This window comes from Mustela erminea, chromosome 3, assembly GCF_009829155.1.
Source record: "Mustela erminea isolate mMusErm1 chromosome 3, mMusErm1.Pri, whole genome shotgun sequence".
Taxonomy (NCBI): domain Eukaryota; kingdom Metazoa; phylum Chordata; class Mammalia; order Carnivora; family Mustelidae; genus Mustela; species Mustela erminea.
This window is the reverse complement of record NC_045616.1, coordinates 50866908-50889689: the sequence shown is the minus strand read 5'-3', so window position 1 is coordinate 50889689 and position 22782 is coordinate 50866908. Positions and strand designations below refer to the sequence as shown.

General features: G+C 37.0%; 1 long non-coding RNA gene across 1 annotated transcript in view; it reads right to left on the bottom strand.

Annotated features, from left to right (window-relative positions):
* Nucleotides 1–20575, bottom strand: part of LOC116585580 — a 78615-nt gene extending 58040 nt beyond the window's left edge. Inside the window, exon 1 of the long non-coding RNA XR_004283704.1 lies at nt 20467–20575. This is a non-coding gene — a long non-coding RNA (uncharacterized LOC116585580). The remainder of the gene's footprint in view (nt 1–20466) is intronic.
* Between the last annotated feature and the right edge of the window lie 2207 nt (nt 20576–22782).

Here is a 22782-nt window from a genome sequence, read left to right as displayed (position 1 = left end):
ACTTGCAAAAAGAAACCTTTTGTGTTTGCATATGTAGTCCCACTCCGCCCCTTCCATTGGAGAATATGTTTCTGTTTGTGCAGCCTCTGGCAAGTACCTCACTCCACCCTGTGTAGCCAGAGGGAAAGAATGGTCCTGAATAAAAAATAAGGGTCAATCATTCAACTGACACAAATTTCTTCTGGTTCAGGCACCTATTTGTCATGATGGGAAGCAACAAAACTACACTTGCATAGGAAGTTCAAAAAGAAAATTAAGAAAAAGGAAAAAGAAAAACCTGAGCAATCATGGCATATTTTTCCTTTGAGGGAACATTCCTCAGTCTGTGATTCAAGAAGGTATTTTTGTTAAGGATTTTTTTTTTTTGTAGATTTCCCAATATGTAACCTTATAATGATGTAACCTGCATCTCTATAAATTATATAGCATGTGTCAGAATCAAATGCTCTTAAAATATTATCAAAGGTTGCTAAATATATTTTGCACATTCCTTCCTAACTCTATGTTATACAGTAATTGATACAGAGCCCACAAAACAACTAAAAATACTTTCACAGCAAAATAAATGCCTGCAATTTCTTTCTACTCTATGGTAAACGTGGACCACAAAAACCAATATAGAAATTCAAAAGTACAATTCAGGAAGCAAAGGAAAGGAAAGATAAAACAGTGGTCTCCACAACTCAACGTTTACTTCATCTCCCCCTAATTACCAAACTACACGTGGTTCAAAGAGCTAGAATCCATTAGAATTATGACCTTTCCCCCCCAACGATATGGAAGTATATTTTTCCTCTGGTCAGGAGACCGAATTTGAATTAAACAAAGATGAAGGTGCACCAAACCACGTGGTTGGACACACTGTTGTTTGTCTATCCCACATCCATTCTCCCTTCCTCCATCCTAACAAAGAGATGATTTTTCTTAGGTATCCACGCCTCCTCTCCATGACTCAGGGGAGGATATCCTGATTCCTCACCCACTTTCTGGATACTTCTCCACTGAGCAATTGAAAACTGTGTAACTCTCAAAACCGCTTTGGGTCTAGGGTAGGACGTGTCCCCAATTACACCAGAGTAAAGGGAATGACTTGGTTCCATACTTGAGGCAAATTTCACTCTCTCCTGTTCAATGTGAACAATAAATCATCCAGTCCTGATGTCACTGACAGTAATGACAAGGGAGAAGCAGGAGTAAGATGCAACCCATGCTGCGTATGCCAGAACATAATGGGCAGAAAGAACCTGGATCCTCAATGACCCGACACCTGCAATTGTCCGACAAAAGCCTCTCCTACTCCTGACTTGCCAATTACATAAAATAAATTTCATAACTGTTTAACTAATTTAGGTGGGATTTTGTTGTTGTTGTTGTTGTTGTTGCCTGCAGCTAAACACACTGTAACTATTCCTTTTAAATATTCTTTTATCTTGTTCAGCTCCTTAATGTGTACACCTGTTAGGTAGGACAAGCAAGGTCAAACATGTAAATCTGCATTCATTGTATTGTATGCAAGTGAGTAGTCCAGCTAGTTGCTGTTACTGGGGGTGGGAGTGGGCGTGCTTAGTCAACAGTGAAAAAGTTTCATAGGTCTCCATATGAAGGTATCCATTTTAGCACTTACACAAAGCAAAGAGTGACTCTTCCCTGCTAAGAGTAATTTACAACAGCATTCCCATCACACGTGTACAAAAAGTATCTATGCAAAGAAACCTTCGTCAGTTTAAGAGTATACGTGCTATTTCCTCAGGGAAGTCTTTTCATTCTTCCACTTTACCTGATCTAGCTCAGTCCTACTCACTCTTCAGGTTTCAATTTCACCAGCTCTTCTCCTGGGAAGCCCTTCTGGACCCATGAAGACCAAACTTCTTCTTCCTTCTTCCATGTTCCCCTAGGACTAGGATGGTATCTAATTGACTATTGTGTCCATAGTACCTAGCTCAATGCCTACACATCCCAGGTGCTTGATAAATATTTTCAGAATGAGCACAGGCCCAGAATGCTTTGAATAGAATAAGAAGATGTTACAGCATAAAATAGCCACCCCTTTTAAAATTACACAGGATGTGGCACTTGGCTGCCTTAGTCGGTAGAGCATGAGACTTTTGATCTCGGGTTTGTGACTTCAAGCCCTGAGTTTAGTATAGAGATAACTTAAAATCTTTTTTCAAAAATATTTATTTATTTATTTATTCGATGGGGGGAGGGACAGAGGACGAGGGAGAAGAGACAGAATCTCCAGCAAACTCCCTGCTGAGCATGGAGCTGTCATCGCAGGGCTTGATCTCATGACCTGGAGATCATGACCTGTGTTGAAACCAAGAGTCGGTCGCTTAACTGACTGAGACACCCAGGTGCCCCAAAAATAAAATCTGAAAAGAAAAAGAAAATTAAATAGGAAACATTTTGGAAAAAGTAAAATTTCCAAAAAAGACTTTAAGGTACATTTTGAGCATTTATAATTACATATTTCAAAATTAATAAAGGTCATGATGCAAGAAAAAGATATATCTTATGCTATAAGACATATATTTATATATTAAAAAAACAAAAAATATGGAAGAAAGAGAAGTCTGGGTTTACAGCAGAGAAAATGCCTTTATCCACATTGTATAGAGCTATCACCACTTCCTTAATGAGAGGAACTAAATATGGAGATTAGAACTCATTCTATGTCCTTTGTAGTTTGTTGTTCCTAAATACAGTTATACAGTTCAGTTATTTTCAAAATCTTGTAGGGTTCATAAATAAAGGTCCAAATTAAAGAATCCTTTCAAATCGTTCTGATATAGGCAAATCCTATTTGACTGTTTTCCCCTAAAGACTTTGTTGTCCAGAAATGATGATTTCTCTTATGTATGAACTTTTAATAATTATTATCTTTTTACATTTTAATCACAAGTAACATTACTCTGGGTGCATATAATTCTAGAGGTCAATTACTATTTAAAATGGATAAAGGACTACTAAAATTATTTTATTACACTTTAATTTGGGGATCAAATAATTACAAAAACTCAAGCTTCACTAGAACTTGGAAATCTCCTCAAAACACTTTTCCAATAAAGATTTTGTTAAAAATAAAACTTGTTTTATGCCATTAGAAAATGTCAAAATTTTAATAATATAAATTGTAACAGAAGGCTTTCATTTTGTCTAATTAGAGCAAAGAAATTTGTTTTGTCTTTAAAGTAATATTTTTATTCATCAACAGCAACACCCCAAAGAGGCCATAAAGGGTGTGAAGAGCAGATTTTATGGGAGATAAAGCAGAATAGTAATACTGTTTTTTCAAAGTATTTGCATTTGGTTTTTATTTGATGCCTATTTATACATATGTCTAATTTTATAGTGATAACAAGATTTTCCAATTTTATTTCTGTTGAAAGATAATGATTTTAGTTGCACACCTCAAGATGACACCTACAGAAGTTTTAAGGTACCCCTAATATGGATTCTCCATGTATAATTTATTAAAAGCAAGCAAACTAACTAAATTAATTGACTTTCTCTTGTAAGTTGTTATTTCTATCCATAAATGTTTCCTGAAAACCTATTGTAGTTATTACTCACTCCTGCATGGGTGAGGGTAGGGAGGGGTAGGGAGTTGGAGAAGTGGTGTTTAAAAGACTTTCATGTTTCATCCTAGCATCTAGATTCTTGCCTTGCGCCATTAGAAAGAAAGAGCAAGAGGTGTAAGGACAGAGCACAGAGTCCGTAGTGGAAGCTAGTTTAGTAAAGGCCAAGGCCCCTTTGGGCCTCTTCTAACCCAGGAAGGGTCTTGAGCATGTAGCCACTTAAATCCAGGTTTGTTAATTGGGACAAGCTATTCTGTTATTACATGGTTGGTTGACTGGTTGATTTTTGTTGCTGAAAAAAGAAGTACACTATTCCTTAGACTACATTTGTATTATTCGCCTGTTGCTTTACTAGAATTTACTCTTAGGTAGTGACTGTTCTTATATGTCACATTAATATTACCCCCAAATATATTATATTTGTGTCTCAGTCTCACCCTTTCGCCTCTCTATCTCACTCCTCTTCTCCAATCCTACTCTCCCATTGGTAAGTCACTTCAGAAAAAAAAAAAAAAAAAAGTTAAGAATACTAAATATGAAGGGGCGCCTGGATGGCTCAGTGGGTTAAAGCCTCTGCCTTTGGCTCAGGTCATGATCCCAGGGTCCTGGGATTGAGCCCCGCATGGGGGGGGGGGGTGTCTCTGCTCAGCAGGGAGCCTGCTTCCTCCTCTCTCTCTGCCTGCCTCTGTGCCTACTTGTGATCTCTGTCTGTCAAATAAATAAATAAACAAAATATTTTTTAAAAAGAATATTAAATATGAAATTATACACCCTATGATTATAGGCATCTTCTTTTAGAAAAGAAGACTGGATAGGAGAGAAATTCAAAAGCAATCAATAGATCGTACCTATATAATGGAGTAGAAAGAAGAGCTAAGACTACAAAGCTGACCAACTTGAGAGACTAGGTAAAGTTCTAAGAATAATGGTGTTTGGAACCTAAATATTTGTGAAACTACATTCCACAGTGCACCACACAGACCAAAAAGCTCATGTTAAGTGAAGAGAATTGGAAATACCAGAAACCTGACATATGAAAGGGAGAAAGGTACAAGTCGGTTACAGTCCAGAGATTAAATGGGAGGAAGGTGGCACTGAGAAGAGTGAGAAAGAAATCTGAGAAATTGGAAATGCTGACAAATCCACATCATGTCTGTAGTATATGCAAAAAGAAAAAAGTAGATAGTAAAATGGGACCCAAAAAAAAAAAAAAAAAGTTCATCTTAGAAAGGAACAATGTTATCAACAAAAGTGGAAAAGTTAATAATGGGAAAAATTAAGTAAAGTGTGAATACAAATCATAAAAATAATTGAATGGGATTTTGAATATTTACTTACACATACATATATAAAATGTCTATTTAACAAACTGAATGAAGAACAATAGAGAAGAGGTTCATGTTGGGGCCCCTTTATTGAGTGGAAGTCAGTTTTAGGACCACACCTCCCTATGCTTGCTAAGACATTAATGTCAAAACCTAATATTGATATTAAATAAATCACTAAATCTTTGCTAAAGTCTATAATATGTAACTAGAAATAATTTTCTAAAGATGTGTGGATAAATGTGAATACTCATAATAGTGTGCTGTGAGTACTACTATAAGCACTTTTTCCTTTTTTGATATTTCAATATCCAGCAGTGTGTAATTATATAATGTCAACCTGTTATGTTTGAAAATAATACCCCCACAGGGGTTGGCTTCTATCACAAGATCTTTGAATATGAATGTGGTTATAAGAATTTTCCTTTTGATTATACCTATGTTGAGGTAGTTTGTTGCTATAGGTTATGGTAATAATACTTCACATTTTATAGCCTTTTCATCCAAGGATTTGGGAGATGTTGCTAAAAATAGGAGAGCTAAAATTCAATAACTAGCAAACCTAAAGTTGTGGTTCTTTCTCTACTTATTGTGGAATAATTTTTCTTACAAAAAAGTAAGGGTTTTTTTACTATTTTTCAAATTTTTCTTTAGTAACACTGAGGAAGATTATGCTAATATAAATGTAGAGACAATTATAAGAAATATGCATAATGAACTAGAATATATATAATTGAAGAAAAATTTAAAGCAAAGAAAAGCAGTTAAAAATTGTTTTAAAAAATTGGTTTGAACACTAATGAAAACATGCTATATTTAAAAGTAAGATGACACTAGTGGGTTTCTTTTTTATTGCTTTTTTGGGAATATAACTGGACCCATGTTTGCAAAACAGCATACTAAATCTAGAATGTTAGGCTAATTCACCACTCGGAATTCAATGTACAGCTAACTCATAAACATAATCCACTGAGCAAATACATGATGCAAAAGGAAGCTCATCTTTAATACAAAGAGTAGTCCAAAGAGAAGGAGGCTTTTAAGACTAGCAGAGGAAGAATATGATCTAATCTGTCAAAACACAAAAACTACTATGCATATGTTGTAAGTACATTCATGTGTAATGAAAATAATGAAGCTAGAGTATTATAACACTTAAAGGAAGAAAATATTTATGATATTTAATATCAACTTCTGTGCCTCTCAGATTTAAACTGATAGTATATTTTCTTCCTTTCTTGTCTATCAGCCTAAAACTTCTCATCTAAGCCCACGTGTAGATGATTCTATTTTTGTTGTTTTGTTTTGTTTTAATAACATATTCAAGTGATAGAAATTCAGAGTATTTTAGGATGGTTTAAAATTGAATTCCTGTTTCCAATTCCATTACTTATTCATTCAATAAATATTTAAAGAGGACTTATTATGACCCAGTCGCTGGACTAAGGGCTGGGGAGAAAGCCATGAGTCAGACAGATGAAGTCGCTGCCTTCATGGACCAAACAGTCCAGAAAGAAAGACAAATCCCAAGAAAGCAAGTGCTGTGAGAGTCATAAAAAGAAGTGCAGGAGTCATGAGAGTATTGAACAGGATAACCGTGGGGCAGACTTGTGTAACAGAAGCCATGAAATATAAGTAAGAGGTAGGGCTTAGCAAAGTAGAAGGACATAGAGAAAGGGGAGGAGGAAGGGCCCTTTCTGAGAGAGGGACTAAGGATTCTGAGGCAAGAAACAGCATGACAAATCAGGATAAGCCAGGAGTCTTCAAATGCATAATCAGCACCATACGGACAGTAGCCATGTTGATTTCTTGGTTCATTGATGTATCATTCTTGTGCCTAGCATATAGTAGTCAGTCAATTAATATTTGCTAACTAATATTTGGTTGAAGGATAGATAACTAGAGAAGATCAGCACAAAATGATTCTCTAGAGATAAATAAGGGCCAGACATGCAGGATCTCATAGAAATGTTAAGAACGTTTCATTGAGGGCACTTGGGTGGCTGTGTAAGTTAGGCAACTCACTCTTGATTTTGGATTAGGTCTTGATCTGAGAGTCCTTGGTTCAAGCCCCACATTTGTCTCTGCACTCAGCGTGCAGCCTGCTTTAAAAAAATAAATTAATTAATTAAAAAAAAATTTTTTTAAAAAAGAAAAAGGAAGAAAGGGCACATGGATGACTCAGTCAGTTAAGCATCTACCTTTAGCTCAGGTCATGATCTCACTGCCCTGGGATGGAGCCCTGCTTTGGGCTCCCTGCTTAGTGGGGAGCCTGTTTCTCCCTCTACCTACTGCTCCCCTGCCTATGCTTTCTGTGTGTGTGTGTGTGTCAAATAAAAACATAAAATCTTAATAATAAAAAAAAAGACAAAGAAGAAGCAGAAGCAGAAGCAGCAGCAGAGAAAGAAGAAGAAGAAGTAGAAGAAGAAGAAAAATGTTTAATTTTATTCTAAAATGGGAAGTCACAGAAGCTCCTGTGCAGGGTAGTAGCATATCTAGAAAGTAGCATATCCAGAAATATTATCATATTTCACCAACTCTAAGATGTCACTGAATATACAATGTATCATTTTATATATGACTTATTTAAAACAACAAATGCTTCTAATTAAACTGCAGATACAAAATAAATTGCACGACTTATCTCAATTTCAAGGAAACCCAAATGTAAAAAAAAAAAAAAAAAGATAAACAGTGTGTGTTGCACTTGAAATATAATGTGTGGAGAAGAGACTTAAAGTGGGAAACCATGGATATACAGCAAGTCAGAAAGATATTATCATGGCTGCTTCAGTGACTCAGGCTATTGCAGAAGTGTTAGATTGGACAGTAACATTGCCAGTTAGGTTAGAGAAAAATGAAAGAAGGAAAGCTATTCAGGAAGTAGAGCTGTAAGAACTTGTAACTGCTGAGTATTAGAGGGAGAAAGTCGAAGGCACTGGGTGGATTGTCTATTGAACTGGAAACATTAGTATGGATGCTAGGAAGTAAAATTTGGTCTAGAGGTATAAATCTGTGATTTATCAGCATATAGATTATGAATGCAGTCATGGGAGCAAAGAGACTTCTTTTTCTAGGGCAGCAGTTTTTAACCAAGGGCCATGACTCCAGCTGCATTTCTGAGTTTTAGCTGGAAAGGACCATGATGGAAGAGAGTAAAACAAATCAAAATTTTCCTGACATAATTCAAGAAAAAGAAATGAGGGCCTGAGAAAGGCATCAGCAGTGGAAAAGAAAGAGGGTTCAGACTGCACGGATATTGCAAAGGTGAAGACCTAAGAATAAGTGACTAAATTGGCTGTGGAGGCTGCAAAAGCAGGACTCTTCATAGACTTCTGGGTGGCATAGTGTCATTATCCATAATAGGGAAAAAGAAGGAAGAAGCTTGCATGGAAGACAATGAGTTCTATCAAAGGAAAGCCCTTCAGTAATTGACTCTGGCCTACAGAACATACAGATGAAGATGTCTACCAGGCAATTTTACAGTTCAAATAAAAACAAAAACTCTATGCCAGGTTATATTGGAACCTAGTTCATCTTCCAAACAACATTGGGGACATCTTGACCTTACCCATTTTGTTCAAGAAGAGGAATCATCACAATATATGGGAGTTCAAGCTCTACATTTAAATGGACTTGAAGCCAGTCTTGTCTCCAATGGCTACTGGATAAGAGTACTTGGGCTAGACATTTGACATCTCTGAGCCTTGGTTTCCTCAGTGGTACACGGAGAATAAGGTGTTTTACAAATTAAACAAGATACAAAAATACTTAGAACAGTGTGTGGCATGTGTAAAGCATTTGATAAATTGTAGCTATTTTTATTATCTGTTTTGGTGTGGGACAATTTTGTTCAGTGTCAATAACAGTATTTATTTTTGTCATTCTTACTTCAAATATGTATTGGACCCTGCTATGTGGGAGATACTGGTAACCATCTGCTTCTACCATATCTCTCATCCCTTATTCTAATCATCTGAGTTACTGGCTGCTATTCCTCAGTTTTTTCAATGTTCCCTATATTCTTTGATGTTTCACCTTCCAGTCTGGGCTAAAATATTAGCAAGACCTCACATGCATGTCAGCGCAGAGTCATATAAATTTTCTTCCTAAAAGACCAAATTAAAGGATAGAAGGAGACAGACACAATTCAAGGCAGAGAGAATGCAAGTTTGAACCAAGAATTTATATTTCAGCACGAGTTAGGTATTAAAAGAGAAAAGTAGGAGCACCTGGGTGGCTCAGTCAGTTAAGCGTCTGCCTTTAGCTCAGGTCATGATCCCAGGGTCCTGGGATCGAGGCCTCATGGGACTTCCTGCTCAGCAAGAAGCCTGCTTCTTCTTCTCCACTCTGCTTGTGTTCTCTCTATCTCTGTTGCACTCTCTCTCTCTCTCAGATAAACAAATAAGATCTTAAAAAAGAGAGAGAAAAAAAGAAGTAATTTCAACATCAGAGAGAGTCAGTTCATCAAAATTATTTATATCTCTTTTTCTGCTACTCTTAGGGGGAAATTGCATCAATTTGTGATTCTTTTTTCTAACATTTGTAATTTTAATACCTACTTGTACCTTTCTTCCTTCAGGGATTTATTCCTCTTTGCTAATATTTTGTTATCATTAAGAGGCTTTGAAACAAAGTCATTTTGAAGCTGTTCTTGCTCATGCTTTTATTTTTCTCTACTTGGCTCTAACACTAGTTTTTAAATTCTTACCCAGAGTTGCCTGTTGGAAGCTGCCCTTGTTATAGAAGAGGTCACCATGACTTATAATAGACACAGAAATATATTCTTCTGTGGTTTCTAGATCTCCCTTTACTGACTTGTTTTGGAAAATTCTACAATCTGCCTCTAACTGCTAATTGATCATTTATTCAGTTAGAATTGTACTACTTTACTTTAAAACTGTTTCCTCTTCTTTATTTCATTTTTATCTTCCTCTAGTCTGTGTATGCCAGTAGAACACCAAGGAAAATATCCTAAATATCACTACGCTCTTTTAAAAAGACTCCCAAGTCAGAGCCTCCTATTGTTTCTTTGCCCCTAGCAGACCACCCAGGATTCCATGTGGAAATGGAGAGCTCTCATCAGTTCCTCAGTTCCTTCACTAAAGAACACACACTCCAGAATTAAAATGCAAGCATATATTTCCTGCATTTAAGGGTACCACATTTACTGAGCATAGTGTATGTGTCAGCATGGCACTCCTTTGTTAACTCTAAGAGCTTGTAATCCAGTTGGGAGAGAAAAAACACCATGGAACAGTTCAGGGATTGCCTCAAAAAAAAAAAAAAAAAGTGCAAATTTGAAGGAAAAGTAGATAAACTGAATATACACATCATTCAAAGGAGATACCAAGCAAGTGACTGTTTCTGATCTCATAGGGGAAAAAGAGTTCCCAGGGAGTAAAAATTTTTTTAAAATAAGTTCAAAAATCTGTTAGGCATTTAACAAAAGAAAGTAATTTTGATTCTTTCAGAAAAGGCAATAAAGTGGAGGCTTCTGCGTGCCAAGAGATACAGAGACCAATGATATCATTTGAGACCAACTTTGTTTGGAATTCAAATAATAATATATAACATCAGATGCATTCATATTGGTTTCAGTTCTCTGATTATTTGGATATTTTTCCTGCAAATGTTTAGCAGATATAACTGCCCTCCCTCTTAAAAAATAGAGAAGGAAGTGGAGACAAAGGTTTTCCTGAAAGTAGGTGACAACTTCAAAAGGGAAATATGTTCCTTTAAAACTCTCATGAACAAAAATGTTTAGAAGTGATAACAGCCCATCATATCTCCATTTCCTCGTGTGAAATTGCCCCACAGGCAGGGCTTTCTCCATTCTTTACTAGAAATCTGAAAGTGAAGCTGGCATGACTTTTAGGGGTTTTTCTTACAGAAACTCTCCAAGCATTATGTTACATTTGCTATAAAATGTTTTAAATTGTCTCCTGAAAAAGATCTTACTTGTTTTCAATTAAAAAAAGAAAAAGAGGGGCGCCTGGGTGGCTCAGTGGGTTAAGCCGCTGCCTTCGGCTCAGGTCATGATCTCAGGGTCCTGGGATCGAGTCCCGCATCGGGCTCTCTGCTCAGCAGGGAGCCTGCTTCCTTCTCTCTCTCTCTCTGCCTGCCTCTCAGTGTACTTGTAATTTCTCTCTGTCAAATAAATAAATAAAATCTTTTAAAAAAAAAAAAAAAGAAAAGAAAAAGAAAATCATTATGTGGTGAATACGGAGGGAAATTTTTACTAAGGGTCACCAGGGTCAAAGATAAATTGAGAGGAAGTAAAAGGAAATTCTAGAACAACCCAAAATAAAACAAAATAAGAAATTTCTCAAAATTTTGGAGGCTTTAGGTAAAAACATAAAATGAGGGTTAAATAAAAAAATTTATTCTCTATGAAAGAAAATGGAGATAATCTATTGGGGAGAATAATCTTGACTTAGAGAAATCTCAATTAGAAAGTGATTTCTCCAGGGACACTTGGGTGGCTCAGTTGGTTAAGCCTCTGCCTTAGATCAGGTCATGATCCCAAGGTCCTGGGGTCAAGTCCCACGTTGTGTTCCTTGCTCGTGGGGATCTCGCTTCTCCCTCTGCCTGCTGCTCCCCCTGCTTGCACTCTCTCTCTCTCTGAGAAATAAATAAATAAAATCCTTAAAAAAGGAAAAGAAAATAATTTCTCCAAAATGTAGTATTAGTAATTTCAAGTAAAATGAAAAATATATTAGAAAATTACATCAGATTTTGAAAATTTATAATTCATTAGAGGGTGATAAGAATATAAGAGTTTATTGCTAAATAGAGCAGTAAAAGTGTGTTGCAAAAATTCCTATTTCACACATCATTTAGTTTTGAAAAGAATTGGATTCCTTCATGATTGTGAGGAAAACCTAAAATTTCAAGTAAAAACAAAACAAAAAATCCCACCTCATTCTAAAATGAGGGTTTTCATGAGAGTGTTTCAGTTCTAACTTTATCATCTACTGTGTTCCATCAGTATTTTCTCTCTCTTTTTTAAGATGTATTTATTCTTAGAGAGAGAGAGATGGGGTGAGGCAGGAGGAGGAGGAGAGGAGAGCATCTCAGACAGACTCCCTGCTGAGAATGCAGCTCAACACGGGGCACAATCCCAGGACTCTGATATCACGACCTGAGCCAAAATCGAGAGTTGACACTCCGCTGGCTGAGCCATCCAGTATTTTCTTTGTATATATTAATATCTGCAATGGAAGTTTGTTGTGATATATACAAAGCACCTAAAACTTCCTGTGAGTATGGTGGATTAAACACACCTGTTCTCTGGTCCATCCCCAAAGCTCTGGATTAAACACACACACACACATGTGCATAAGAAAAACAAAACAAAACAAAACAAACTTTTAAGTCTAAATCTGTAAGGACAAAAAAATGAGAGAGAAGGCAGGAGACAAGAGATGATAAGATGATTTTAAAAGCTGAAAAACAAATGGATGAAAGGTAAATGTCTCAAATATCAGAGAAAGCCAAAAACTAAGTCTACAATCTAATTGTGCCACAGAGCTTGGAAGGCCTCAAGAACTAGCAGCACCAAGCATTTCTGAAGCTGGGTATATAGTGGGACTGCAAACAAAATTATAGACATATCTCTCTCATCCATTTGTTCTGAAGACTGAAGTTTACTCTATGGAGAGGACAAACTAGGGAAGTTCTGAATCAAGCTTCAGGTTACAGCTGAAGGAATGGGAAAGATATGAAGTTGAAAAGATGGGAATTGGGTGGAAGTTTACATTAGCAACAACCTTTTCCCACAACCCCATCCCATACTTGGCTCTCAGACACCAGCAACCATACCTACTCCATACCCCAAGACATAAGATTAAAGATTCTTCTCTGAATTGGCCCAAGGGAAAAGATATAGAAATAGAAATGTGAGAGAAAGAAGTTAAACATTAAGGGAAAATCAAAGAGATTCAATATCAAAATACCAGGAATGGCTGAAAGAAAAAACTGAAATGGAAAGAGATAAATTATTACAGAATTAATGTAAAAATTTTTTCAATTCCTGGAAGTCGGGATTTCCAAATGAAAATCTGGGTGAAAACAGTTCTTTTTCTTTTAATAAAGATGTTATTTATTTATTTATTTATTTATTTATTTATTTGAGAGAGAGGGAGGGATGGGGTAGGGCAGGGGAGAAGGGGGAGAGGAAGAGTGAGAATCTCAAGCATAATTCCCACTGAGTTCAGAGCCCAATGCAGGGCTCAATCCCACTACCCTGAATCATGACTGAAGCCAAAATAAAGAGTTGGACACTTAACCAACTGAGCCACCCAGGTGCCCAAAACAGTTCTTTTAAGGCATTGAAAACAACTAAGGCAACCAAGATTTGAAGAGCCAAGATCACAGAGAAAGGGAAATATACTGAAGTGGGTCTTATATTCACTGATGGTCCTCAGAGCATTTGTTCATTTGTATTGTGAGGTTTTGAAACTGAACAAAAAGCGTTGGTCTAGAATTTGTTGTCAGTTGGGGAGACTCAAATTCAAGTTCATCAGGGATACCCAGGCTTCCAAAATTTGAGGACCCAATATCCAAAAGTAAAGGGGACCACAGGAGGAAGTAAACTTGACATTTTTGGGAACATTTTTTCCTCAAGGTATTTGCAGATTCTTAAATTTTGCAGGCTCAGAAGCCAAGAAACCAAGCAGAAATCTACAGTTAAAAACAAAAAAAGATGAAAAATCTTTAACTGACCACAGTTAAATTGAAAATTGGAGTTCAAAGCCCAACAAGGATTAGAGGTCTTGATAAACACTTCCAGATTCTCAGCAAAGATCTCCAAAAGGAAATCCTCTAGGACCAAGAACAGACTGGAAATAGACTATCTGCAAATGTACCAAAGTGATCTATCCCTCCTCTGTCTGCTAAAGAAGAGAAAATTCTCTCTGGCAAAAGATGAAAATCATCCAGAACCTGTATCAGTTGTAATTTTCAACGTACAGCATTAAGTAAAAAATCCCCAGGCACACAAGGAAGACAAAAATGACTAAAAACAAAGGGAAAAAAAAGAAAACAGAAAGAGACACTCAGGTAGTCTAGGTATTACAGTTATCAATATGGACTAAAATAGCTATAATAACCTTCAAGAAAATAAGTGGCAAGATGAAGAATTTCATCAGAACTGAATATATTAAAAAGAATCCATGAAAATTTAGAATTAAAAGATAAAACAACTTAGATTAAGAAATTGGTAAATAGGTATAACAGATTAGACAAACAAAAGAAAGGATTAATGAATTAGGAAATAATTCATTTAGGAAAAAAAAATAATCCAAACTGAAGCATAAAGAGAATGAAAGAGCAGAAAAGTCAGAAGAAGCACTAGAGTTAAGTGGGGCACAATAAAAAGGTGTAACAGACATGTAAGTGAAAATCTCAGGGTGACAGTTATGGGGCAGGTCTATTTAGCAACCAGTATATATTTGAGTATAAAAGAGATCTCTAGTAGATATATCTCTAACACATAGTAAATACAATGTTCACCCAAAGTATTAGAATTCCAGTTCTGGGGGCACCTGGGTGGCTAAGTTGGTTAAGTGTCTGGCTTCAGCTCAGGTCACGATCCCAGGGTCTGGGGATTGAGCCCCACAGCAGGCTCCCTGCTCAGCAGAGAGCCTGCTTCTCCCTTTACCTTGGCCTGATGCTCTGCCTACTGTGCTCTCTATCTCTCTGTCAAATAAATAAATAAAATCTTAAAAAAAAAAAAAATTCAGTCCTGTCAGAAAATTGTGATGAATTAGTGATATCTACATAGAAAATTTAAAAAAGAAAGTAAATTGTTTTATTTCAGGGAAAACATAAGTTATATCAAAAATAAAATGAAATACAGTATAATATATGGCTCACTATGCATTAATTTTATATGATCATAACAATGTAAATAAAAAATTAATATGATCATAATAATGCAAACAACATAAACAATTGAATAACATAAACAATTGAATAAAACATAGTTTTTTAAAAGATATTATTTATTTATTTGACAGAGAGAGGGAGAAAGAGAGAGAGCACAAGTAGGGGGAAGGGGTGAGAGGGAGAAGCAGACCCCTTGCTGAGCAGGGAGCCCAGTGGGAAGCTTGATCCCAGGACCCTGGGATCATGACCTGAGCTGAAGGCAGACACTTAACCGACTGAGCCATCCAGGTGTCCCTGTAAGTATGACTTTAAAAAAAGAAAACACTGGGGTGCCTGGGTGGCTCAGTCAGATGAGCATCTGACTTTTGATTTCTGCTCAGGTCATGATCTCAGGGTCATGTGATCAAGCCCCAGGTTGGGCTCTACATTGAGTTTAAATCTGCTTGTGATTCTTTCTCCCTCTCCCTCTGCCCTTCTCCTGCTCACACTCTCTCGCTCTCTTTAAAATAAATAAATAAAATATTTTTTAAAATTAAAAAAAGAGGGGCTCCTGGGTGGCTCAGAGGGTTAAAGCCTCTGCCTTCAGTTCAGGTCCTGATCTCAAGGTCCTGGGATCTAGCCAGGGCATTGGGCTCTCTGCTCAGCAGGGAGCCTGCTTCCTCCTCTCTCTCTGCCTGCCTCTCTGCCTACTTGTGATCTCTGCCTGTCAAATAAATAAATAAAATCTTTAAAAAAAAAAGAAAAAGATTATGATAAAAATTACATTAGATAAAAAGATAAAGTACCTAATAAAATGAGTGGTATATAGTAGGTATTCCATAAATATTTAGTATATAAATTGTACGACCTCAGGGAATGTGGTAAAAGGTAAATAAATCTACATTTGTTGAGCTCAGGATTATTCTGGAGGAATAAATCATTGCCTAAAATTTTGCCCTTGTACATTCTCTGAGTGCATTTTCGGCTCCCATTTGCTAGAGTCTCTCTTGATAACTATTCAGCAGGACTGTCTTACCACAGAGCAAACAGCTGCCTACATAAGGCTATCTGGTAACACCAAGTTGTCACATGCCTATAAACTAATAATATGAATTGCCATAGGCCTAGATTTTTCAATTCATCCAAGATCATAGAGGTTGGCTACTAACCAAATGATGAGGTCAGCTGGCTTTCTTCCTTTCATTATTAAATCCTAGAGAAACTTCAAGCCCCGATTTGATCATGCTAAGTGGTCCAGACTGTGGTGGCAGGCAAGAAATCCTCTATATTAAAAAGCTGGAATAGTTCATCTCTCCCCTTACCCTTAGCAAACAACAACAACAAAATCCATAACACTCACATTTCACCTCCAAGTAATAATCAAGTCTGCTTTGGTGCTCATAAATCAGAGAAACAACATATATAGTGTGGCTTTTATAGCTTCAAATAGCACAAGCAAACCTGATAAGGACCTGGAGAAACAAAGCTAGTACATGGTAGAGGCTCAGTGCTTGTGTTAGGATGGATGGATAGATACACGGGTGGATGTAAGGACAAGTACTGACTTGGACGAAGAATATAACACACAGCGATTTAATCTTAGACATGCAGGGTCTCAAAACATGAGAGTGAGGCCACACTTCATTTTGGGTCCAAACAGGGTTATCTTATACAGTCACAGATCTCAGAGTTGGAAGGGATATTAGGAGACCATTTCATTCCCTTTAACAGGTGAATACACAAAAGCTTTTATAAAGTCAAGGTAGAGGGAAATTCTGGGAAAATAGTGGTGGGTGGTGACAGTGGGGCAGTTTTAAATCACCCCAAATTCTGTCAAAAAAAACACCAAAAATATAAAAACAGGACAACAAAACCAAAAACCCACAGACCAATATCTAAAACAAAATAGATGATAAGATAGTCTATTGAATCCTCAAATCAAATAGTTGGCAACAAAACAACAGCTACACAATGAGTGTAAAGTTGGCATTTCTGTGTGAGACCGCAGAGGGTTCTCTCAACAGACCTGAGGACAAGAAAACCCCCAAATCACTGCAAAGTGTCACAGGCCAAGGTTAAGGCTTTAGCCTAACAAAAATAAAACTGTTGTTTTAGACATACATGTTGATTTAACTGATATAACAGAAGACTCATATACATTAGTCTGTTATTAGGTCATGGGAAATCTGAATGTTGGTAAATCATCAGGTTATACCAGTCTCTTAGTTAGCAGTTGTTTTTTTTTAAATTGCTAAGAAAATAAATAACAGCCTGAAAGACTGTGTGTATGTATGTGTGTGTAACGTTATCTACATCAATGTATCAGTACTTTTATATAATCTTTCCTTCTAATTATTAGTTTTGTACTCTTTAAGCACTAAAGCAAAAGATTCCAGAAAATTACTGTATTTTATTTTTTAAATTGTTTGGAACTATGAAATTGACCTTTAAAAATACTAATGTCAGGTAAGTGCTCAGGTATCCTTTTACCATCAAGAATACTTGCTCTCATCTTGCTGATATCAAAACTGCTGTTTTCCTCTCAAAAATGCATGAGAAGAGCATCCAGTATACATTGATATGGTGCCCCGAGGATGTCTCTATTTATAATATGGGGTATCTCATGAACAATTCTGGTTCTAGGCAATAGTGCTCCAAGGCAGAACAGACTGGTCTGTCCCAAGTGAGTTTCTTAGGTGGCCCCCTATGATGCAAATTAGGCTGCCCTCAAGGCACCCTATAAATTTATTATAAAAATCTAAAATAAAAAAAGACAAAATAACAAAAAAAGTTTGTCTTACTAAAATGAAGACTATTCCCCTTAACTCAATGTAACTTTAAAACAGAGTACAGCAACAGTTAGCATAAGAAACAATGGGAGAAGCCTCTAGCACTATTTTATCAGGAAATCCCATTTTATTAGAAAGATGACTTTTGTTAGAAAGAAGGACTCTAGCACTGGTTTCTTGTATACAACTCAGAAAGAAGTAAAAAAAAAAAAATTCTAATTTTAGGTTGCTAAAGTGATTATGGTGCCCTATGTCCTTTGCAATCATTATATTGCATTGTGGTTAGACATGGGCATTAACAATGCTACAGTTTACTGTGTCCAGAATTTGTTTCAATAACCTTCTTGTCACTTTGAGGTCTCCAGAAATGTATGTTGGCAGGAACTGATGAAAAGTTAAATAGAAATCTTAAATTTCCTTGTAAACTCCAGTTATGTGAGACATCTGCTTCCGGCCATGATGGAGTAACAAGGAGTCTCCCACCTTAGACAATGAGAAAATATGACAAAAATACAGGAAAGACTTGTTTTCAGACATTGAACAATAGGCAGCACAGGAGTGTGGTCCCTAAGAAAAGGGAAACGGTGAATTCCACTGTTGTTCCAACTCACTTCCTAAAGGCAGTTTCCTGTTCTTGGAGAAGAGAAGAAAACCTAAACTGAGCCCTGTGGTCCTGCTCAGTTGAAGGGACAGAAACTGAAATTCAGGGATGCCAAGACAGGTAGAATTTCCCAGCGAGGAGGGATCTACACAGACAAGACATTCCCAGAGCTCTGTGGAGGATTTCCCACAGATCTTCAGCTGACACATAAAAGAAAAGATAGTACCTTAGACCAAATAAAGAAGCAACAGGAAACAGGAAGGCCAATTTCCACTCCTACAGGCCCAGAAATTGTGCTTGTCCCTACCAACGAGAATGGGAATACCTCATAATACAGGAAGCATGAGGAGGTATCTTCAGATTATACTGTCTTTGTTGCAGGGTCAAATTAGCCCTAGATTAAAGGCTGTTGCTGCATAACAAAGCTTAAAACTCAGCCAGGACAAGATACAAAATACCCTATTTATAGAAATACCAAAAAAAATCTAGCAACCAAAAAAACTAAAGCACAATATCCAGTATCCAAGCAATAGACACCACACATGAAAAAAGGCATATGTGAGAGAGAAAAGAATTAGCTAAAGATATGTTATAGTTAACAGCAAATTAGGATCTGCGGGGGCGGGGGGGGGGGGGGGGCATTTGAAGACATGCAACAGCAACTATCCAAAACGAAGCATAGAGAGAAAAGGAAAAACTGGAGGGAAAAAAGGTACCACTGATCTCCGGGATAATATAAAGTTGTCTCCTACATGTGTGATCAAAATCTAGAGAAAAGCCAAAAGTACAAAGGAGAGAAAAATACTTGAAGAAATAATGGCTAAAAATCTCCCAAAGTTGGTAAATTCAACTGATTTTTAAAATCCATATTTCTGAGAAAATTCTATTCTCCAATGATTGATAAACTTAGCACTTGACTTGGGGAGTCAAAAAGCAAAAAGCTAGTCCTGAGAAATTCAACACATTTTAACTATTTAAGCAAAAAAAAAAAAAAAAAAAAAAAAAGAAAGAAAGAAAGAAAGAAAAAGAAAATAATTAACAGACATAAGAAGTGAATTAAGGTTGAAATGTCATGTGGTATTTTAGCCTTAATTCTGAATTTCCTTGTTCTCATCGATCTAAATCAGTCCCTAATGATATTTAAATGAAGCTACTTGTAATTCCCATAATAGGCAAACAGAAAGGAGGTTAAAATAATTCTATTATTTCACAATGATGAAACAGATTGAATATTTCAATTATTCTACTTATTATAGTACACATAGAACAATGCTCTGTAATCTGCTTCGATATATATAGGCTCTTTAACCACACCACGGTGGGACTAATACAGTCAATTTGGTTGAGCTTCACTCGCTGATTCAGTGTTGGAATAAAGTACTTCACAGATTAGCTTAGTCTGCAGCACTTAAAGGTCAGGATTTATTGTAATGTAAATCACAAAGCAATTTTATCTTGACAGAGATTACATACTGTTACAATATTTCTCGCTGAATCTAGTGATGCGTTTGCTTTTTCTTTGCAACTGCTGTGCAAATTGGACCGTAGCCCAGAAAAGAAAAAGAGATGGCAGGCTGCTTTGGCTTTTTAGAAACAACTTAATTCTCTTCATTTTTCAAAGTTCCACCAGAAAAAAAAAAAAAAAAGGCTCTGAAAATACACATAAAATCATACATAAATACTTGTAAACCTTTATAAACCCTAAGCTCAAGTGCACACAGATATCTGTGAATGACCATCTATCAAATATTTTGATGTGTTTCTGCAAAAGTATAATTGCTAAGGGCTGGCCTCTAATCATTCATACTCAAGTAACTTGGTACATGATCTAAATTGTCTCTATTTTAAGCAAACAAACAGAAAGAATAAGAAGCATTCATTACTGACAAGAGAAATCACAGGCAGAAAGAAAACAGAGAAGACAGACACAGAGGTGAGGCTTAGGAAGTCCGCTGCTGTCGGTGGTCTCTGCAGCAAATACTGAGAGGTAGAATGGCAATGCCTTTCCAGTGTTTCTGTTTCTTTGGACAATACACTTAAAGCAGAAAGTTTTGGGACCAGCAATCAGAAAGACTTTTTGATTACCAGGTAATTAAATGAGCTATTCAAACAGTTGGAGGAGTCTTTTTTCTTAGAATTCTCAAAACAAGATGAAAGAAGTTTCCATCCTAAATCATGTCTCCCAAAACGTCCCCACAAAGTTTAAAAAAGGGTATGTATTAAATTTTGCCAAGTGTTGTCAATTCTTCATACATAGTTTATATTAATAATGTATAAAAGTGGCGGGGAAGCCCAAGACTTACCAGAAAAATGTATCCAAGGCTAATCTTCAACTGCAGTTACTCCATTTCTGTTCTCCTCATCTGGGCCACAACTGGGAATTTACCTGAACTCCAATTCTTAAACACAGCACTTGTCCTGGAATGAAGGGTTATATATTATAAGCTATTCATCCAAACACTGAGTAGCTTGTTCCTTCATTCTATCGGCTGCATCCAATCAAACAGGGCTACCCACCTGTTAGTTATTCCAGGTCAACCTTCTATAATCGTAAACTCGTCTGAGTTTGGTTAACTTAATTGTTTTCTTTAAATCAATTCAAATGTTGGTCTAAACAAACTTATTAAAAAATGTTTACTTCCAAGATTATAGATCTGACTTGACAGTTTAAAAAAAAAAATAATGTTCGCTGTATACCACTTGAAATAGTCGCATGTGCCACCTGTTGTCCATGTAGCACATCTGAGAAAGTACAAGTTATACAAAGAGCTGTGAAAATAAGAGAGAGGTGGTAGAAGTTCAGCTTGTATGTGGGCAATAAGTGATATTTTTATTCATAGAATGCAGGCATCCCCATCCACAATAAAGGGTACAATTAGGCACAGGCACTTGCCCTCTGAAAATTCTCTCTAAAGAGATTGATCACACATCCGGATTTGCTTGGGAGAGGCCCAGTTTATGTGTGTTGTTGTCCCGAAGCTCCCTCTTCCACTCTTGAAAATGTCCTGGCTTGGACGATACCAAAAAGGGTGGAACAAATCATCCCCAGAAAACCAAACAGTCAAAGACTTCTCCCACTGGCCACATTTTTCCAGACATATTATTTTCAGCTCTTCGGCTCTTCCAAACATATTATTTTATTTAATCTTCACAACATCCCTGTAAGTTAGTCGTATGTAAAAATTACAAATGGGGAAACAGGTTCAGGGAGGTTTAGAGGTTTAATGACTCGGGGTTTATACAGTTATTAAGGGACACCAGTAGAATTCATGTCCAGGTTTCTGATTCACATGAAGGGATCTTTTCTAGGAGATCAGGAGGTGTGAGGGTGACGGAAGGAAAAGGGTGTGGCTGGGGAGGCAGAGATATTCTGAGAAGAAGTCCATTCCTCTTCATACTGGATTTGAAGAGATTAGAGCAAGAAACAGACATGTCTGCAATGGTGCCACATTCCCACTTCATTAAGAACTCTTTTTCCCATAAAACTACATTATAAGTACTGGTTAGATTGCTGGGATTATAGTGCAGCACATATACAAGAGAGAAAGGGAGGGAGGAAAGAGGATCGCCAGGATTGTAATCAATAGGCCTTGTGAACTAAATGGACTTTTGTGTTGTGCCTTAAAAATCTAACCAAACTCCTAATTACAAGTGAAATTTTAGAGCTCAGTTTTCTTTTTTGATGCTGCAAAAGAAGAGATCGAGCTGGAGCAAAAGGAGGCACCCCTGTGTGGGGAAGATAGGAAGGAAAGGGCAGGACGTGTAACAAAACCGTCAGCCTGCCTTTTCCGCACGACCCTCCTTTCCTCCTGCACCACTGCGCGCTGCCAAACACATCTCATCCCAGCTCCCAGGGGGGAGGGCCGAAAGCTTTACATTACACCACTGGTTTACACCCTGAGAAACAGTCGCGTGAGCTGCAAAATACACTTTGAAGCAACTTTCTAAAAGGCACATCTATATTTACCAATGTGTTCCACATGATTAAACTGTGAAATTTGTCTCCAGTTTGGCAATACCTTTGAGAGATGTTGTGAGGTTTAGAAAGAAAACGCCTGGGAAGTGCCTGAAGTTCCATGAAGGGAAGGGCCCCGAACACACCCGATTGTGCTGTTGCAGGCCAGGCACTGGAGTGGGGCAAACCGCAAATGAAATAGCCTACGTTATGATGTCACAGTGTTGTCACGCAACATCATACACAGCGAGAGCCAGAAAAATCAGTTTTTCAAAGGCCTCTTCTCCCCTCCTCTTCTGCATGTTAAAGCATATGGTATCCAAAACTAGTTCACAGTGAACTTCATTTCTGCCGCTGCTGTAAATGAAGTTTCTTCTCAGGCAGATGTCAGTGCTAAAAGTTTGGTGCTCATAAATACCAAATTTACATAAAATCTATACAGCTCTTTTTTTCAAAAGCCTTTCCTGGTGGATGTAGGCTGATTGGCTAGGATATATAGGTTACTCACTTCTTCCTGAACTTATTATACATTTCCAAGTGCATGAATTTGAATAGCAATGACTATGAGTGAGGCACAAGGCCCTTCCTTGATGTTGCTCTACCTGTAAATGTCATGTGCCAGGTCAAAAGAAAGACAAAAAATAACAAAATTAACTCAGACCTT